The sequence below is a fragment of the Rattus norvegicus genome, chromosome X (genome assembly GCF_021556685.1).
Source record: "Rattus norvegicus strain SHRSP/BbbUtx chromosome X, alternate assembly SHRSP_T2T, whole genome shotgun sequence".
NCBI classification, from domain to species: Eukaryota; Metazoa; Chordata; class Mammalia; order Rodentia; family Muridae; genus Rattus; species Rattus norvegicus.
The window spans coordinates 67,027,061-67,034,982 of record NC_141554.1 but is presented as its reverse complement, the minus strand read 5'-3'; the positions used below and the strand labels follow the sequence as shown (position 1 = coordinate 67,034,982).

The 7,922-nt window shown below is 45.7% G+C and overlaps 1 pseudogene; it reads left to right on the top strand.

Annotated features, from left to right (window-relative positions):
• Nucleotides 1-2,506: 2,506 nt before the first annotated feature.
• On the top strand, nucleotides 2,507-3,273 carry LOC147998241 (large ribosomal subunit protein eL8 pseudogene; annotated as a pseudogene).
• Nucleotides 3,274-7,922: the final 4,649 nt, after the last annotated feature.

The following is a 7,922-nucleotide window of genomic DNA, read 5'->3' as shown; positions in this document are numbered from 1 at the left end:
GTCTTGTAGGCATATATGTTGGCAGAACACTGTATACATAACAAAACTTTTTTTTAAAATAAATAAATGTAGGCCCCACTGTTGCATATTCCCTTACTGGAATTTCTTCTGTGTTGGCGTGTCCAAGACCTGTATAAGAAACCACTGTGGACACTGCTTTTAAACTACTGCTGTGTCACTTAGCCATTGTGCTTGTTTGAGTAGGTTTGGCCCCCATAGATTCACGTGTTTGAATATGCTTAGCCGATAGGGAATGGCACTATTAAAAGATGTGGCTTTGTTGGAAGAAATGAGTTACTGTGGGAGTGGGCTTTGTGGTTTCATTTTATGCTCACATTCTACCCAGTATAGAAAAATCCCTCCTCCTGGCTACTGTGGAAACAGTCTCCTCCTGGCTATCTTCAGATCAAGATATAGAACTCTCAGTTCCTTCTCCAGCACCATGTCTGCCTGCATGCTGCCACGCTTCCTACCATGATGATAATGGACTGAACCTCTGAATCTGTCGCCATGTCCAATTAAATGTTGTCCTTTAGAGTTGCTTGGTCATGCTGTCTCTTCCCAGCAATGAAAACCCTAAGACAGCCATGCATTTTTTTTTTCTTTTCTTTTTTTCGGAGCTGGGGACCGAACCCAGGGCCTTGCGCTTCCTAGGTAAGCGCTCTACCACTGAGCTAAATCCCCAGCCCAACAGCCATGCATTTTTAACACATTTTAATGAATAAGTGTGTCAGTTGTGTAACATGGAGTCCCCCAGGAAACAGACGTTGAGATGAAGACTTCTGGACAAGGACTCCATCAGGAAGCACTACGGAGAGGAACGCCTCTGGGAAGAGAATCATAGGATGAAGCAACAGGGAAGTGTGGTAATTGTGTCGCTAAGTCATTAGGTCTCCAGCTCTGGAGCTTAGAAGGTTCCAGATGCTTCACAGTCCCAAATTGAAGGGAGAAGGCTGACTTTTCGTATTTCTGTGTAAGTTGTTATGGGTTGTCCTGAGGAGACATTAGGGGGAACACTAGTCAGGGCTGCTGACTAGAGTGGGGTGTGATTCCAGAGCTGACTGACAGTGTCCGAGAGGTTTAAAGTGCTGAGTAGCACATCACAAAATCTACTACGGGCATCTTGGGCTCCAAACAGCACAAAATATCATTGAGTTGTAGTTTGTGTTCCCTCATTTAACGTAAGAGCCACAGCAGATGATGGCTGGCATCCAGAGCATCTGTCCTGGATCAGTGGCATGACTCAATGGGTAAAAGCACTTTCCATAAGCCTGGCAGTCTGAGTTTAATACCTGGGATCCACGTGATGGAAGAGGAGAAGCAACCCATGCCCTTGCAAGCTCCCTTCTGACTCACACACATGCACATATGTGTGCATTCACACAAACAAAATAAATAAATGTAATTTTAACAAGTGGTAGATTTATTATTTAGTTTATGTGTTTGTGTGTTTTACCTGCCTGTATGTCTGTACACCACGTGTGTGCCTAGTGCCTGAGGAGGACAGAAGAGGGCATTGGATCCCCTAGAACCGGAGTTACAGATGGTTGTGAGCTGCCATGTGGATGCTGGGATTCAAACCTAGGTTCTCTGGAAGAGTCAGTACTCTTTAACTACTGAGCCATTCCTCCAGCTCCATTAATGCAATTTTTTAAAAAAAGAGGGCTAGAGAGATGGCTTAGCCATTAAAGGCTGGAATCACAACCCCCCAAAAAATTGGTCCCATCACCACTACCCCCTCTTTTTATTCCTATCAAGAAAAACACTGCTTTCTCTAGCTAGGGAGATGACTCAATATATAAAGGTGCCTGCCACCAAGGCTGACAACTGAGTACAATCCCTCTGCCCTTGATGGTGAAAAGAGAAAACCAATTCCAGTAAACTGTCTTCTGGTCTCCACACATACATGTATGTTCACATAAATGCAAACTCATACAAGGAAGTAAGGCTACTAAAAATGATAAGCAAGAGAGGTAAGCTGTGGGCTGACCCCTGACCTGCATCATCTGACCCACAGTCCTGCCTGCCTTTCTGGGGCCACAGAATCTAGGTTACATCCCTCTCCTACCTATCCCATGCCTGCAGGGTCTACCTGAGGCACAGTAAACACAGATGAGCTGAAACTCTCCTCTGACCTCAATCTTCTAGCTCACAGCGCTTCCTGTCTGCCTCCAGGAGCTCTGAAGAGCCCCAGGGACATTCAGGCCCACCTGGGCTACAGCCAGCAGAAATAAGCAGCATGCTTGTCCCTGAAATCCATTGTCAGATCAATGGCTCCTCTGCCTGCCTCAGAGAGGCCAACACCAGGGACAACCACATGGCATAAAGCTAGCTTAAGAATACAGTGAACAAGAGCCATGGCACCACCAGAGCCCAACTGCCCTATACAGCAAGCCCTGGATATCCTAACAGAACTGAAGCTCAAGAAGATGGCCTAAAATCCAATCTTCTAAAGATGACAGAGGCCTTTAAAGAGGAAATAAATGAATCCCTTAAAGAAATACAGTCCTCTCTCCTCCAGCCGAGCAAGATGCCCAAAGGAAAGAAGGCCAAGGGGAAGAAGGTGGCCCCAGCCCTTGCTGTGGTCAAGAAACAGGAGGCCAAAAAGGTGGTCAATCTTTTGTTTGAGAAAAGGGCTAAGAACTTTGGCATTGGGGAGGACACTCAGCCCAAAAGAGATCTCACACGCTTCGTCAAATGGCCCCGCTACATCAGGCTGCAGCGGCAAAGAGCCATCCTCTATAAGCGGCTCAAAGTATCTCCTGCCATCAACCAGTTCACCCAGGCTCTGGACAGGCAAACAGCGACTCAGTCGCTTAAGGCAAAGAAGCAAAGGCTGCTGGCCCGTGCTGAGAAGACAGCTGCTGGCAAAGGGGACGTCCCAACTAAGAGACCACCTGTCCTCCAAGCAGGGGTCAATGCAGTCACCACCTTGGTGGAGAACAAGAAGGCTCAGCTGGTGGTGATTGCCCATGATGTAGACCCCATTGAGCTGGTGGTCTTCCTGCCTGCCCTTTGTCGAAAGATGGGAGTGCCCAGGCTGGGGTGCCTGGTCCACAGGAAGACATGCACCACTGTTGCCTTCACACAGGTGAACTCGGAAGTCAAGGTGCTCTGGTTAAGCTGGTGGAAGCTGTTAGGACCAATTATAATGACAGATGTGACGAGATCCGCCGCCACTGGGGAGGCAATGTCCTGGGTCCTAAGTCTGTGGCTCGCATTGCCAAGCTGGAAAAGGCAAAGGCTAAAGAGCTCGCCACTAAACTGGGTTAAATGTACACTAAGTTTTCTGTACATAAATGTAATTACAAAATTTAAAAAGAAAGAAATACAGGAAAATAGAATCAAACAGGTAAAGGAAAGGAATAAAATCGTTCAAGAACAGAAAATGGTAATAGAAGTCATAAAGAAAACACAAACCGAGGGACTCCCGGAAATGGAAAACCTAGGACAGAGAACAGGAATTACAGACACAAGCATCACCAACACAGTACAGGAGTTAAAAGAGAGAATCGCAGGCATAGAATACACTGATACATCAGTCAAAGAAAATGTTAACTCTAAAAAGTCTCAGATGCAAAATATCCAAGAAATCTGGGACACAAAATGTCTGACTTGCAGGACCAGGTATGGGAAAAGATGGGAATGATATACAGAGGGTCAGGAATTTGATCAAAGGTATGTAGTAATGGGGGATGGGGAACTGGGAGTAGCCACCAGAAAGTCCCAGATGCAAGGAAACCAAGAGGCTCTGTCTTAGGTTTAACTGCTGTGAACAGATACCAAGAGCAAGGCAACTCTTATAAAGGACAACATTTTATTGGGGCTGGCTTACAGGTTCAGAGGTTCAGTCCATTATCATCAAGGTGGGAGCATGGCTGTGTTCAGGCAGGCATGGTGTAGGAGGAAGTGAGAGTTCTACATCTTCATCTAAAGACTGCTAGCAGAATACTGACTTCCAGGCAGCTAGGGTTAGGGTCTTAAGCCCACACCCACAATGACACACTTACTCCAAGGCCATACCTTCTAATAGTGCCACTCCCTGAGCCAAGCATATACAATCCTTCACAGGTTCTCAGGACCCAACGCGGATGAGACAGGAGCGATTTTGGGTTAAAAATTTGGAGATGAGTGGGTGGCTCCATTCCCCAACGGGGAGCCTTGCCCAACCTCTGGACATGGTTTCTACAGGTTCTCCCTGCCCTTTGTTGGGTATTTCAGCTAATGCCATCCGCGTCCTGCTTACAAATAGTGCAGGGGACAAAGATGGAACAGAGATCCAGGGTAAGGCCAAGCAATGACTGACTGGCCCAACCTGAGGCTCACCCCATTGGAGAACAGCGAGCCCTAACACTGTTAATGATACTCTGTAGGCAGGAGCAGACAGGAGCCTAGCATAACTGTTTCCTGAGAGGCTTCATCCTGCAACTGATGGAAAGACACACAGATCCAGAGACCCACAAACATCTGGCAGAGCTCGGAGAGATGTGAGGGTGAGTGAGAGATAGGATTGAGAGAACAGAAGGGATCAAGGGCACCACAAGAAGACCTACTTAGTAAACTAAACTTGGGCCCATGGGTACTCATAGAGACTGAGCCACCAAGCAAAGAGCAAGCATGGGCTAGATTCAGGCCCCTACACTTTTTGTTCATGTATGTCCCCTAACAATTGGAGCAGGGGGGGCCTAGCTCCAACTCTCTTGCCTGCCTTTGGAGCCCCTGACCCTAGCTGGGCTGCCTTGTCTGGCCTCAGTGGGAGAGGATACACCTAGTCCTCATGAGACTTGATGTGCCAGGGTGGGTTGGTACCTAGTGGGGTGGTGGGTCTGGGGGGAAAGGGAGGATAGGTGGGGAGGCTGTGATCTGGATATAAAGTGAAAGATAGATAGATAGATAGATAGATAGATAGATAGATAGATAGATAGATAGATGAAAATTAGCAAAAGAATTCTACTTATTAAGTAAAGAACACAGAAAGCCTCCAGTAGACTTCATATAACTACTTGTCTAGAATTGGACCCTGTAGCCACTCTTGACTGCAAGGGAAGGTAGGAAACGTAGGAAACTGGAATGAAAATTTTGTGCTTAGAGCAGTGAAAACTGTTGCCTTGAACAACCTCTAAAGGTTGTTAGTGTAGAAAACAGGGAAGGATGTGCGATATGCCATGAACAGTGCTCCAACAGACTTCGCCAAAGAATGTTTTGAAAATGGCATCTGGACAGAGCCCTACAAAGGTCCATCTTCCTGGACAGTGGCGGTGTTGCCTAGCTATACTGTTGTTGATATCCTTGTCAACTCAGAGTCCTAATCACAATGTTTCTGCAGGTTGAAATGCTAAATGTGTCATTCGTAGGATAGGAAGTGTGTTTTCTAAAAAGGATGCTGATAGAGATTCTGAAGATGCACCCGACAGAGGCTCCGTAGAGTTATATTCCTAAGAGCAGTAAAATCGAGCAACCTAGTTTCCCACTGGGGAGCAACACTCTTATTTTCCTTCATCAGTCTTACATTGTGGGGAGAAAAAAAAAGAACCTTGTTTTCATTTGCATAATTATTACTTTTTATTCATATTTATTCAAGGTTGGTTCCCTTCCCCCCCTCCCCACCTTTTAGTTGTGATTCAAAAATGGAGATAATTTCAGTCTTTGGGAAATGATTGCGGTACGGCGTTCTGCTCCTGTGCTGTTCAGGTTAATCACAGCAAGTCCGTATTAGCCTGAACTGGTCAGCTGGAGCTCCTGCTGGCCACTGTCTCCTACTCAAAGCACGCAGTGTATTGATGAATAGTGTCTCTGTAACCGGGAGTCCAGAGAGTTTCAGGGCAGTTCGACCCAGCTTGTCAGCATTGTTTGTTGGTAACAATGAGACTGAAGAGCTGCGCCTGGGCTTGAAGTGCTGTCTGCCCCCACTCTCGTCCACACTCGCCTCTCCTTCCTCAGATGTCAGCTGGTTCTGCCACAGGGACCTGCCTATACGACCAGCAACATACAAACAACATCAGCAAAGCAATCATTGGAATCTTCCACTTCCAAAGGATCCTCGCCACAAATCAGTGGGTCCTAATCCAGGAGAGATTTGGCCCAGCCATTGCAGATAACAAGCCTGGGAAGATCTGGCTTCGAGATCCCTGGCGGGAGTCATCTGCTCTTATGCCCAGCCTGACTTTCTTACCAGTGCCTCCTTTCTTTGTATAGATACATGAGAGGTTGTGAATTCAGGGTTTGGGGGAAGGGCTTGTTCTGCCTTTTTGGTGCAAGGATAGAACCCTTGTGCATGCTAGGCACGAGCTCTGTCACCAAGCTACATCCACTGCCCTGAAGCCTATTTAACCACACTGCTGAAGCAGCTCCTTTGAATTTCTTTAAATGCTGTGTGGCCACCAGGAAGAAGAGGCATATGGTCTGTTAGAGGGGTTTCTTTCAAGGAAGCTATTAAATACAACAGACAAACCATATTATTAACTGGTTCCCAATCATATTTTGCTTTTGTACATTTCGGTGCCATTTTATTCAGATTGTTTTGGTCTCAAATTCAACCAATTTAAGTATTTTGACCTTTGGTTTTGCATAATTTGCATCTGTTTTATATATTTTCCCATTCTCTTTCACTGACCTTTTGGTGACAGTGTGATTCTTTCAAATACCACAGAACTGACTTTTCTAATGCAATCTTTAAAGTTTTATTTTTAATACATAAAATTTATTTTTAAATATCAATCCATTTCTTTTTTCCCAACATAATATTTTTATTAATCATTTGGGAATTTGACATTCTGCACCCCAATAACACTTACTACCCAGTCCTCCCAGGTCCCCCCCACCCTTCTGACTCCCTACCCTCCCCCAAAGAAGAAAAAAGAAAATAATTGAAACAAAAAAACCCATAAGTTCAACTTGTGTTGCCCATACAGGGCCTGGAGCATGGTCAAACTCTCAGTGGCCAGCCCCTTAAAGAAGACTGAGCCCTTCCCTATCTGTACCCCTTCTAGAAGCCATCAGTTATGGAGAGCTACACTTTATTGTCCTCATCACAATTGTTTATTTTTTTATTGGATAGGTTATGTATTTACATTTCTTTTTTATATTTTTCATTTTTTATTGGATATTTATTTACATGTCAACGTTATTCCATTTCATGGTTTCCTGTCCATAAGCCCCCTATCCCCTCCCGCTCCCCTTCTTCTATGAGGGTGTCCCCCCTCCCCAACCACCCACCCCTTCCTGCCTCCCTGTCCTGACATTCCCCTACACTGGGGGTTCTAGCCTTGGCAGGACCAAGGACTTCTCCTACATTGGTGCCCAACAAGGCCATCCTCAGCTACATTTGCAGCTGGAGCCATGGGTCTGTCCATGTGTATTCTTTGGGTAGTGGTTTAGTCCCTGGAAGCTCTGGTTGGTTGGTATTGTTGTTCTTATGGGGTTGCAAACCCCTTCAACTCCTTTGATCCTTTCTTTAATTCCTCCAATGGGATCCTGTTCTCAGTTCAGTGATTTGCTGCTGGCATTTGCCTATGTATTTGTCACACTCTGGCTGTGTCTCTCAGGAGAGATCTACATCCGCATCCGGTTCCTGTCAGCATGCACTTCTTAGCTTCATCTATCTTATCTAGTTTTGGTGGCTGTATATATATGGGCCACATGTGGGACAGGTTCTGAATGGCCGTTCCTTCAGTCTCTGCTCTAAACTTTTCCTCCATATCCCCTCCTATGGATATTTTTGTTCCCCCTTTTAAGAAGGAGTGAAGCATCTACATTTTGGTCATCCTTCTTCTTGAGCTTCATGTGGTCTGTGGATTGCATCTAATTCGAACTTTTGGGCTATTATCCACTTATCAGAGAGTGCATACCATATGTGTTTTTCTGTGGTTGAGTGTGATTGGGTTACCTCACTCAAGATGATATTTTCTAGTTCAATCCAAGGC